Here is a 12,469-nt window from a genome sequence, read left to right as displayed (position 1 = left end):
TTTTGTGTCTCTCTCTCTCTCTCTGTCTCTGCCCCTCCCCTACTTGTGCTCTGTCGCTCTCTGTCTCTCAAAAGTAAGTAAACGTTAAAATTTTTTTTTTAATTTTTTTCTAACATGGTTTGTCAGAATTTAATATTCTGGATGCTACTCTTTTATCAGATGTGTGTTTTGCAACTAGTTTCTCTCAATTGTTGGCTTATCTCTTTGTTTTAGTGGTGTCTTTTGATGAACAGATGTTTTTAACCTTAATGTAATCAATAATTCATTGTTTTTTGTTTGTTTGATGTGTCCTTTTTGTGTCAAACTCTCTAATTTTAGGAGCTTGTCCAATGCAAGGTTGCAAAACTTTGAGTTATGTTTTCTTCTAGACATTTTATGGTTTTCATAATTACGTTATGGTCTAGGCCCATTTTGAGTTAATACTTATATATAGTCTGAGGTAAAGATTTTACAATACTTTTAAACATTTTATAACCAAGCTAATCACTTTGGGGCATACCCATTAGGAACAAGTGCTTTTTACACCAAAATGCCTATACACAAAAGTTTGTAACAATTTCATAATCACGAACTGGAAATAATTCGGATGACAGTTATCTCTAAGGAGCTTAATTTCTTCCATTCATTCATTGGAGGGAAGCACAGAGATTAAGACTGCTGCATCCACGCAACAACGCTCGGAGGGGAGATGTACATTGGACACAAGGTAGTAATCCTGCAGAATTCTGTAGATGGGTTCATGACCAGGAAAACCTAATCCGTGGTGATAACATACTAGCGGACATGTTTGTGCAGTCTTAGGTGAGGCCCATACGTGCTGAGAAGTTACGGGGCATGCTCTCTCTGCACACCAGGGGCTGCACATGAAACACAAATAAGGAGACTTCAAACTACACTTTTAAGGTTTGCCCATTTAATCTCATTGAATTACACATGTATGAAAAAGAGGAAAAAATATCAATGCAATAAATTAATACTAATGCATCCCCTCCCCCCAGTGAAAAATGGAACATGGCAATCTTAGCATGCCGGGTATGAACCCACAAGATTGCAAATCCTGTCCTTCATTTCAGAGAACACCATCTGGAATTTAGCTTTACTCATTCTCTTTTCTTTGTAGTTTGACAACTTAAATGTGTATTGCAAATGGTGTTTATTTTTGTCTGATTTTGAAATGTATATGAATGGAATAATGCTTTACAGATGCTTTTTTGTATTACCTGGATATATTATTCTTTTATTTTTAAAGATTTGGGGGATGAATGTATATCTGTCTCATCATCCTTTAATTATACACATTAAATGGTGTTCCTTTTAATGGAATTCATTAATTGCACCTCACGAGAACATGTAGGAATGTCATCATTTTTGGTATACTGTAAAGTAAAGCTTCAAGTTGAATATTCTATAATAATTTTATATTTTTTAATATTTATTTTTGAGAGAGTGCAAGTGGGGGAGGGGCAGAGAGACAGCGAGAATCCCAAACAGGTTCTTGTGCTGTCAGTGCAGAGCCCAATGTGGGGCTTGATCTCATAAACCTGAGCCAAAACCAAGAGTTGGATGCTTAACTGACTGAGCCATCCAGGTGCCCTCTGTTCTATAATAATTTTAAAACAAAAGTATGCTTTGAATAATAGACATTGAGCATTTTAAAGAACCATAGAGACCCCTTCCATGTGATAAGAAAACTTAAGTGCAGAGAAGTCCACTGACTAACCCAAACCCATACTCAAGGGTAGACCCCATCTATTTCTCCTAACTTGTCTGAATACTGTTCATCAGACTACTTACAAAAGGTCTGTCAAGATGGCACTGGGGATGTCCTTGTTTTCAAAAAATATAGTTCTATTTGTATTATCTTTCCACTCTAGGCATGGGTTATTTAGTATTTTGGAACTTAATTTTCCAAGCACATGTTTAAATTTTTTCAGATATTTTCTACCCTGATTGCATTCTTTATTTCATTCCATGCAAGTTGAAGAGATTTTTTTTTTTAATTATGCTATATAGTCAGTTGGTTTTTCTCTTAATTTGCAATAGAGAGTGTGTGCACAAGTGGGGAAGGGGCAGAGGGAGAATCTCCCAGTGTAGGGCCCCACGTGGGGCTCGATCTCACGACTGTGAGATCATGACCTGAGCTTAAATCAAGAGTTGGATGCTTAACCAACTGAGCTACCCAGGGGCCCCTGTACCGTCAGTTTTATACACGCTTACTTTGTGCTAAAAAGCAAACATCCTGTCGTCTATGTCTGCAGTTCTTTATGTATCCATCAGGCCAGATTTGTCCACCTTGGTGTGTGAATCTAAGGCAACCTTACAATGTTACGCCTGCCTTTTCAAAATCAGTTACTGAGATAACATAGGAGAATATCCAAGATTTAACTCTATTCTTACAGTACAATTGTTGTTTCAAACTATGTAGTTTGAAATGATGTTAAGAATTGTATACATGGGCGCCTGGGTGGCTCAGTCAGTTAAGCGTCCAACTTCAGCTCAGGTCATGATCTCATGGTTCATGAGTTTGAGCCCCACATCAGGCTCTATGTTGACAGTGCAGAGCCTGCTTGGGAGTCTCTCTCTCTCCCTCACTGTCTGCCCCTCCCCCCCTCACTTGCGCTCTCAAAAATAAACTTAATAAGAAAAATTTTAAATAATTTAAGACATGTCTCCCAGTTGATGTTTTTTTCTTTGTATCTATTTTTCAGGTACAAACACATTTTTTTGTGTGTTTTTAACTTAATAATTGTAAGGTATATATTTCCAAACTTTTATTTCACCTATCTCTATAATATCTTATCTTACAAGTATGACTTATAAACTGAATGTTGCCAGATATTTTTCAACCCACCAAAAATTACTAATTCAAACATTTATTCCATACTCATTTCATGTGATAGCTGGTATGTTTGGGTTCAAATTCATCTTCCTATTTTGTGCTTATCTTTGCTTCAGTTCTGTTACTTATACTTTCTTTTAAAAATTTGTACAATTTGCATTCCAAACTTTCCTTTAAAATTTTTTTTAATGTTTATTTATTTTTGAAGGAGAGAGAGTAAATGGGGGAAGGGCAGAGAGAGAGGGAGATACAGAATCCAGAGCAGGCTCCAGGCTCTGAGCTGTCAGCATAGAGCCCGACGCAGGGCTCGAACTCACAGACTGTGAGATCATGACCTGAGCCAAAGGTGGACACTCAACCGACTGAGCCACCCAGGTGCCCCTAAACTTTGCTTTTAGTTGGGAATGTATCTGGTCCTATTTTATTCGTCTTTAAGCTAAAAATTATAAAACATGTCTGTAACAACAGAATATAGCATTAATACATTTCCCCTTCTCTTGCACAATATAAAGGATATTATTGAGGACTGCATTGTCATTCTATCATTTTACTCAAAAAGGAGATGTTGGGGGCGCCTGGGTGGCTCGGTCGGTTAAGCGTCCGACTTCGGTCATGATCTCACGCTCCGTGAGTTCGAGCCCCGCGTCGGGCTCTGTGCTGACAGCTCAGAGCCTGGAGCCTGCTTCAGATTCTGTGTCTCCCTCTCTCTGACCCTCCCCTGTTCATGCTCTGTCTCTCTCTGTCTCAAAAATAAATAAACGTTAAAAAAAAAATTTTTTTTTAATTAAAAAAAAAAAAAAGAGATGTTGTTCATGTGTTATACAGTGAGTAATTGTATTAATTCACAGATCATCTTTCTCCTGGATCTTCATTCCTTTTGTCGGTGCACACCTTTCACCTGGCATCACTTTCCTTTGATGAAACTTTAATGTTTCTTTTTTTTTTAAGAGTTTATTTTGAGACAGAGAACAAGAAAGCAGGGAGAGGGCAGAGAGAGAAGGGGGATCTGAAGCAGATTTCGCACTGTCAGTGAGAGCCAGATGCAGGGCTCGAACTCAAGAACTGTGAGATCATTCTTGGTTGGGATTCTCTTTCTCCCTCCCTCCGTTCCTCTCTCTCTCTGCCCCTCCCCACCTTGTATGCCATCTCTCTCTCTCTCTCTCAAAATAATAAACTTTAACGAAAAAAAAAAAAAAACCTGTGAGATCATGACCTGAGCCAAAACCAAGAGTTGGATGCTTAACTGATTGAGCCACTCAGGTGCCCCCTTTGATCAAATTTTAAATGTAAACTTCAGGATTCATTTTGTGTGGGTTAGTTTTCTGTTAAATTTTTCATTTTAGGCCTCATACAGTCTTATTTCAGGCTCTTTCTTGAAAAACACTATTGGGAGTATAAAAATCTATGTGGATGATTGTTTTTGGCACCTTCACTGTGTCTTTCCATGTGTTCCTGACCCACCATACACTGGATGTGAGTGGAAGTAATTTACTTTGTGTTGATAGTTTCCTGGTGTTAAGGAATAGTGTTTGAAACTGATGCAAAGAACAACACGCAGTAGAGAGTGTATCAGTGAGATGGTTTCAGTATTTAGATGGGGTTTGAGTTGTTGGAATAATAAAAGAGTGACAGTATAGAATGCATAGGAGCAATATAAAAATATGTATCTGGTGACCAAACTGATGGATTGTGACAGAAGGCGGCTGGATGCTTACTAATCCCATTTTCTCTGCCTGGACACCTGGGATGTATCTCAGCTTTCCTTACACTTATGTTGGGACCATGTGAATGAGCCGTGACCAACGGAATATACACAGAAGCGACTGTGAAATCGTCCTCACATTTGTGCACAATTCTGGGGATATCCTCAGGGGTCTTATATTTCACACCTCCCCAGGATTTAGTGCTCCTTTGGGAACTGCAAGTTCAGGTGATGGGCTGCTGGTGACGATGTTTTGATAAGGACCTGAAGCCTCTGAGCTTCATAATCATATCTGTACCTGGGCCTACCTGCCCTGAGTGTCGTAAGGGCACAACGGGGGAGAGACAGAGGTCCTGGGTACTGTGAACTAGATGAAAGTCACGCCACAAACGTGAGACCATGTCAACTCCGCCCTCCACTTAGGCCTGACAGCAGTGGGTCATGATGTTCCCTAGATCTGAATCATGAGACCTGTAATAATGCGCGTCTTGGGTAACGTGCCTCCCCGTAGTTTACGAAACCCTCCTGCCGCGTTCTTTAAAAAATAACGAAATAAGCCAAATAGTTCAAATCTGTGCTTTTATGTAAAATTTGTCATCAAGACCTGTGAGGCTGCTTTGCGAGTCAAGAAGTCCTTGTATTTTCTGTTTCCATGAGCAATGCCAAGGATCCTACGAAGAGGCGACCCCGACCGCGCCTCCCTCTGCAGCGTGTTAATGGTAACGACAATGACAATACTAGGTACTTACTGAGCACTAACCGCGTGACAGGCACTTCAAGTTCCGAGAGACTTAGTGCCCAGTCTCGTCACGGTAGAGCTGTGGTTCTCAAACCTGGGCACCGCGGCAGGATCCTTAAGGCAGCGCTGATCCCCGTTCGCAGTTTCTGACACATCGGGTCGCGGCGGGCCACAGAGAGGTCCCCTGGTCCCGCGACGCCAGTTCCTGGGGACGAGGCTTCGCCCCTCGCCCACAGGAATTGGGGCGCTTTTCTTTACTGGGAAACCTGGGGCTCTATTCCCGGCGCGTTCCCGCAGGCCCTTGTCGTTGCCGTGGGGACAGGAAGTGGCGCGCGCGCGGAAACTACGTTACCCAGAAATGGGTGCTGCGCGCTTCCGCCCTGGGGAAGGGGCCGCAGACGCCCGGGAGGGGCGTTTCCTGCGGGGTCGGGGCGGGACTTCCGGTCGCGCCGCAGGAGCGCATCCCTCAGTGAGCCGCGGCTGGTCGGCCCACGACCACGTGGACTGGGGCGCACGCCGGGCCACTCGGGGCCGCGCCGGGCGGTAGAGTGACGTTGCGGGGACCGCCCCCGCGCCCTGTGCGAGTCGTGACGCCCAGGCGTCGGCTCCATCTCCCCTAGACTGTGCCCGGCTGTGGGACGGGCGCCGCAGGGACTGCGCCTTCTCCGGCCCCCCGCCCCCGCGCTCCGTCGCGGAGGTCCCCGAAGGCGGCGGCCCGAGCCTTGCGAGCACTTACACCGTCGTCTAGCGAGGCTCGGAGCGCGACAAGCAGCTGCAGGCGACCCCGCCCGGGCTAAGCCTTCGGGACCCGCACTGGTCACCCGCCTCTCAGGGTCCCGCTTGGCCCACCCGGTCCCCCGGTGGTGGCAGGGGCGGCAGCACGGATGAATCCGGCGCAGGTGAGTGAAGGGTCACCCTCACGGTCACCGCTCCTCCTTGTGGCCGATGGTGGCGGTGAGGCTCTGCCTTACCTCCCCCGGTTCTCGGTCGTGGAGTCCCTGGAGGAGGGCCCTCTGGCCCAGGATCCTGATCTAGGGCGCGTGTGTTCGGGTTACGGACGGCCCGGGGAACAACACTGGAAGGGCGACCCAGTCACGGGAGCAGGCGCAAGGGAACGGGGAACTTGGACGTGGGGTTGAGCTGGGAGTGAACAGAGCCTCCGTTGTGTCTTTTGGAAGCAGAGAGCAGTGGAATGGCAGGCCGGGAGGCTGCGCCTCTCTGCTGCAAGTTTGGAGCTGAGGAGAGGGGGGCTGACGCAGACGTCACTCGACGGTGGAGACTGGAAGTGAGAGAAGAAATGAACTGAGAGCCCTGAGGCCCTAGTAGTGGGGGCTTCTGGGAGAAGGCTGAGCCCAAGTTTGGTTGTCTGGGAGGCATGGTCTGGAGGACACCAGGAGAACTGGCCAGCACGAGTGTTTGGCGTCCAGAGCTTATCCAGTACCCACCTGTCCACCTGCCTGGCTCTCTGCTCTGCACACAGTGCTCAGAGGGGCGTGAGAAGAGAGCAGGCACTAGTGGCGCCAAGACCTGGTGTCGCCTCTGAGTCGGGAGCTGGGAGGAGAGGGACCGGGGTGGTCGTGTGAGTGGATTGACTGGGGAGTCCTCTTGCCTGTGGCTCAACTGTCCCCCCGTCACGACAGGGCTGTGTGACCTTTGAGGATGTGTTCGTGTACTTCTCCCGGGAGGAGTGGGAGCTCCTTGAGGAGGCTCAGAGACTCCTGTACCGTGATGTGATGCTGGAGAACTTTGCACTTGTGTCCTCACTGGGTAAGGCCCTGCTGTGGTTATCTGTTGCTATGTGGCAAATTATCCCAGAGGTTAGTGGGATGACGACAAACGTGTATTATCTCACAGTTTCTGTGAGTCAGAAATCAGGCATATCTCACGTGGGTATCTTTAGCTCAAGGTCTTTCATAACCTTGTTGTCAGACTCTCCAGGGCTGCTGTCTCATCTGAAGGCTCAACTGGAGATGAACCTCCTGTCAAGGTCACGCACACGAGCAGGAGGCTGTTGGACTAAGTAGTCATTTTCTCGTTGGCTTTTGTCCCAAACCCTCCCTCAGTCTCTTGCTATGATGTCTTCTCCATAAGTAGATCACCACACAGCAGCTGATTCCCATGAGCAAGAGACAGCATCCAATATAGAGGCTGGTATTTTTGTAACTTATTCTCAGAAGTGACATCCTATCATTTTTGCCATAATCTGTTCATTAAAAAGGAATTTTTAGGTTCAGCCCATGCTCGGCTGGAAAGACTTAACAGGGACATGGATACCTGGGGGTAGGTATGATTCCCAATTTCCTGGGCTGAGTTTTGCTCTTTCCTTTTTCCCCAGAGGGCAGCTTTCTGTCTGACAGTACCATCATGGCATGATCCCTTTCCTTAGCTCCCTGGACTAGGTGGTATGGGTACCAGAGCTGGGCAATGAACACTGTTTCCTCTTCTCTTAGAGCAGCCCCAGCCTCTTCTGTCCCAAAGCTTTGAAATGAAGGATTTGGGGGCGAGGAGTCTTGTATTCTGCCCAACAAATATGGCCTGGCCACACCTTGGCCGGGTGATTACCCAAATCCCTGATCTCTCAGAGTCTGCCCAGAGTCTCCCTGCTTCCTCTAATTGACATATCCTGGGGCCTGACTCTTCAAGAATCGCAGGCACCGTGCGGTCACTCCTTGTGAAGAACAGTGAGCTCTTCCTGCAAGACTGTGTCGAAGATTGTTTTTTAAATACTTAATTTTCTTCCTTCTGGAGAGGGTCACTGTGGGTACTGCTAGCCACTCAACCAGCTCTTCTTTCCCCGTAGGACTTGCAGTTTCCAGGACCCATGTTGTTTCCCAAATGCAGCCGGAGGGGAACGCAGGGTGCCTGAGAAGGTAGATGCAGTGGCAGCTACAGCAGAGAAGACCTGAAGGAGGCCCGGCCCCGGTGAGTGGAAGCCACGGGAATGGTCGCATCAGGGCTGGCTTCGCCTCCTACCAGCAACCTGTGCTGTATCTCCTAGCGTTCTGATGCCACAACCAGCGGCTGACCTCATCCCACGTTTTCTTCCCCGCTTGTGACACTTTGCCCACTTACCACTTTTACTCTGTCCTCAGTCACCTGTTGGTCCCCCGCCCTTCCCATCTCCACACCTTTTCCCCTCGTGGTGCTCCATGCAGTGCTTTGCGGCATTGGCTCTTTTTAACGGGTCGTGAGTTGTGCTCATATCCTTCAATTTTCCTTGAAAACAAAGTATTCCATTCCAACCAGAATTTTCTGGCCCAGGACAGACCCTTTTGCACAGCACTCACCGTCACAAGGAACAAGGCCTTGCCGGACGACCACTGGCAGGGGAGTGGTTTGGAGCCCCTGCCTCTCCTTATCCTATACTCCATCCATCCTTGTCCCCTCTCCCTGTGTGTTCTCCTTCATTCTCTGACCTTTAGAGACCCGCGGCACACAGCTGCCCTTCCTCATCCTGATTCTGGCTCCCCTGTCGTGCCAGCGGCCCCATGGACTACTTCCTGGTTGCATCAGACACACATTTGTTATGGGGTGCCACAGGCCACCAATTAAACCTGCACTTCACCGGCATTTATCTTCCGTCAGGCTGTCGGCATGCAGTGAAGGATGAGGCTACACCTTCTGATGCTCCCCATCAGTGGGTGTCACAGATGAGAACTCCCCAGGCAGGTCCTTCCCCCCGAAAGGCTCACCCCTGTGACACATGTGGCCCATTCTTGACAGACATCTTTGCACCTGGCTGAGCCACGGGGAACACCATCTGGGCAACATGGCAACACCAGCGCAAGAGTCCCTGTAGGAGAGACTTCTGGGTAGTATAAATCTTGACCAGATGCAGAAGCAGTGGAGTGGAGAAAATTTTTTTAGAAAGTAAGGAGCCTGGTCTGATTTGTGAAGGTCAGCAGATGCCATGGGACGAAGAAGGCCCTTACCTGCAGGGAGGGTGGGAGGAACTCTGTGGTCAGCTGTGGACTTGTCCAGCACCGGGCCCTTCACGGTGGGGAGAAACCACACTGGGCCCTGAGCGTGGGGGGCCTTTTGTGTATCCGATTTCCTTTAGGCAAGAAAGCACAACCTGAGACCATAAAGCCTTCCGCTTGTGGGAGGCAGCCTCACTCCAGGCTTGGTTGACTCAGAGCTTCTCATGGGGCTCATGGTTGGGGTGAACCGGGAACAACGAGGGCCAGCGGAGGGCTACTTGAGCCACACGGAGAGGCTCCCGGGGAAGGTGAGCTCCAAGCACAGCTAATCTGCCTTCGAGGCTTTCACGGGAGCAAGTCTCAGTGGGGCGCCTTCCGTGAACCACTCACACAGTCCACGTAAAGCATCGGTGGTCTATGGGAAGAATCTACGAGAGGAAGGTTCAACAGATGGTGGCGTGTTTGGCAACAGCAGTTGTGCTGAAGGGAAGCCCGGGACTGCACTGAACGTGAGAAAGCCTTTCTCGAGAAGGCAGACCTCAGTGAGCACGTGAGGGTTTACCTCAAGTGAAGCCATGGGAGAGTTTCCCAGTGCAGTAGGGCTTTCGGCTGCGGGCCAGACCTCCCGTGGCACAGGCAGATTCACGCTGGGAGAAGCCTTATGAATGCCAGGAACGGAGGAGAATCGGGGACAGCTCCGCTTTGTCCAGAATAGTTTTGCCCACCCAAGAGAAAGTGTCTTCAAGTACAAAGTGAGCGGGTAAGCCTCTTGTGACCGCTGTTCTCTTGCTGATCGCGTGTTTTCCCAGGAGAAAAGCCCTGAATGCAGTGCTGTGGAAAGGCCTCCAGTCACCGCTTTTATTTCTGGCATGATAGAGTCCACACTGCAGGAGAACCCTTGGAGTGTGAAGAAGATCAGAGAGCCTTCTGTGACCTCTTTTCCCGAAGTCAGCACAAGGAGTCACAGTGGGGAAAACCTTGTGAACACAGTGAATGTGGACGCACGCTCAGCCTTCATTCATCGCTCCCCCCGCCCCCTAAGTATTCGTATTGGGGAGAAACCCTGTGAGCGTCAGACATGTGGGAAAGCCTTTTGCAAATGGACTTCCCTCAGTCAGCACCAGAGAACTCATACTGAGGAGAAGCCTTTTGAATGTAATCCCGAGGAAACTCGTTGCCAGAGGAAACCTCCTGCCAAGCATCTGAAAAATTATACCAAAGAGAAACCCCGTAAGTGTCATCGTTGTGAGAAGATCTTCTGAAGCGGTTCATCAGTTACTGTTGTATGATCCACCCGGCTAGGACCATACTCTATGAATAAGAACTTACAAAGGAGAGAAAACCAGCAGTTGCTGTGTAATTGCAAAGCCTTCAGCCCTAGCTTGGTTTCAGTATGCCCTGAAGAGTGATTCCAGAGTATTTTAAAAAAGAGAGCAAAGGCATAAGGGAAGAGGAAGAAAAGAGGTAGATGTGACAGAAAAAGGAGTACGTGTGGTTTCTTTCAGGTTTCCCTGCCGAACCCATGACAATTTGTTAGCAGTTTTAGGGGGGGCAGGTGGGAGCAGTATGGGCGAGGTGAAGGGGCCTCTCCCCGCCACCCGACTTAATACACTCCCGGCCATTCCATGTCAGGAGAGCTGGACACTTGGTGCAGCTCTGCAAATATTTACTGAAATCCTTTTTTGTTAAAAAAAAAAAACCCTACTTAATCATTAAGGGTCATAAGTCTTTGTGATAAATGTGAAGTCTTGATTTATGAAGCACTTAAAAACTTAAAAGAAATTAGAATACTAAAAATATTGTTACCTAAAATTATCTCATATCTAAGGAGCAAAGAACAAATATATGAATGGGTACATTTTGCTGCACCATTTAAGACCATTTAAGGTTATTTTTTCATTTATTCTGTATTGAGATATAATTGACAGATCACGTAATTGGCATATAACATGTAAGTTTAAGGTGTTCAACATTGATCTTGTTGAATTTATATTGCGACGTGATTGGCATCGTAGCATTAACCTCTGTATCCTGGTGGTGTCCTGTATCCTGTGTTCCTAGTGGTGGGAGCAGTTCACATCTAGTCTCTTGCCAAGTTTAATGTTTGTAATACAGTTTTGTTCCTTGTAACCCCTGTACCGTGTGTTAAATCTCCAGGAGTTACTTAGTAGCTGCAATTATGTGCCCTTAAACAACATCTCCCTGTCCCCTGCCAAGCCTTTGGTAACCCATCATTCCACTCTCTTATTTGAGTTCAGAGTTTTTTGTTTTTCTTTTAAGAATCTTCGTATAAAAAATACAGTATTTGTCTTCCTGTGTTTGACTTATCTCACCTAGCGTAATGTCCCCAAGGCCCCTCTGTATTGTCAGAAATGGCAGCATTTCCTTTTTTCTAATGGCTGAATAACATTCCACTGTGAATATATACCACATCTTCATCCTTTGATGGACACTTAGGCTGTCACTACATCTTGTCTCTCGTGTACAATGTTAATAAACATGGGAGTACAGATATCTCTGAGATCTTGTTTTCATTTCCCTTGGTTATGTATATACCCAGAAGTGGGACTGTTGGACCCTATGATGGTTCTATTTTTAAATTTTTGAAGAAGCTTCATACTGTTCTCCAAAGTGACCAGACCAGTTTACAGTCCCACCAACAGTGCACAAATGTTCCCTTCTCTCCACATCTTTGCTGACATTTAATCTCTTGTCCTCGTGATACTAGCCATTCTGACAGGTGTGAGGTGATACCACATTCTGGTTTTGATTTGCGTTTCCCTGATGATTAGTGATAATGGGCACCTTTTCCTGTACCTGTTGGCCATTTGGATGTCTTTGCAAAAATGTCTGTGTGGTTCCTCTGCCCATGGTTTAATCAGATTTTTTTTTTTTTTGTTACTGAGTTGTAGGAGTTCTTTTTTTTAATGTGTTTATTTTTGAGAGAGAGACAGATACAGAGCACAAGCAGGAGAGGGCCAGAGAGAGACACACACAGAATCTGAAGCAGACTCCAGGCTCTGAGCTATCAGTACAGAGCCCGACATGAGGCTCAAACCCACTAACTGTGAGATCATGACCTGAGCCTAAGTCAGACGCTTAACCAACTGAGCCATCCAGGTGCCCCAAGTTATATGAATTCTTTATAAAATTTTGGATATTAACCCCTTGTTTGTACATGGTTTGCAAATATTCTCTCCCATTCCATACGTTGTCTTTTTTTTAATTTTTTTAGTTACTTCTTTTGCGATGTAGAAGCTTTTAAACTT

The 12,469-nt window shown here is 46.7% G+C and overlaps 1 long non-coding RNA gene across 1 annotated transcript; it reads left to right on the top strand.

Moving 5' to 3' along the window:
* The first annotated feature begins 5,723 nt into the window (after nucleotides 1-5,723).
* Nucleotides 5,724-11,712, top strand: LOC102958849. The gene is made up of 3 exons (XR_445989.2): nucleotides 5,724-6,179; nucleotides 6,921-7,047; nucleotides 8,081-11,712. It is a non-coding gene; the product is annotated as an uncharacterized LOC102958849 (long non-coding RNA).
* The last annotated feature ends 757 nt before the right edge of the window (nucleotides 11,713-12,469 follow it).

The sequence above is a fragment of the Panthera tigris genome, chromosome E2 (assembly GCF_018350195.1).
Source record: "Panthera tigris isolate Pti1 chromosome E2, P.tigris_Pti1_mat1.1, whole genome shotgun sequence".
Taxonomy (NCBI): Eukaryota; Metazoa; Chordata; class Mammalia; order Carnivora; family Felidae; genus Panthera; species Panthera tigris.
Note: the sequence above shows the minus strand (reverse complement) of the source record. Positions and strands in the feature narration are given on the sequence as shown.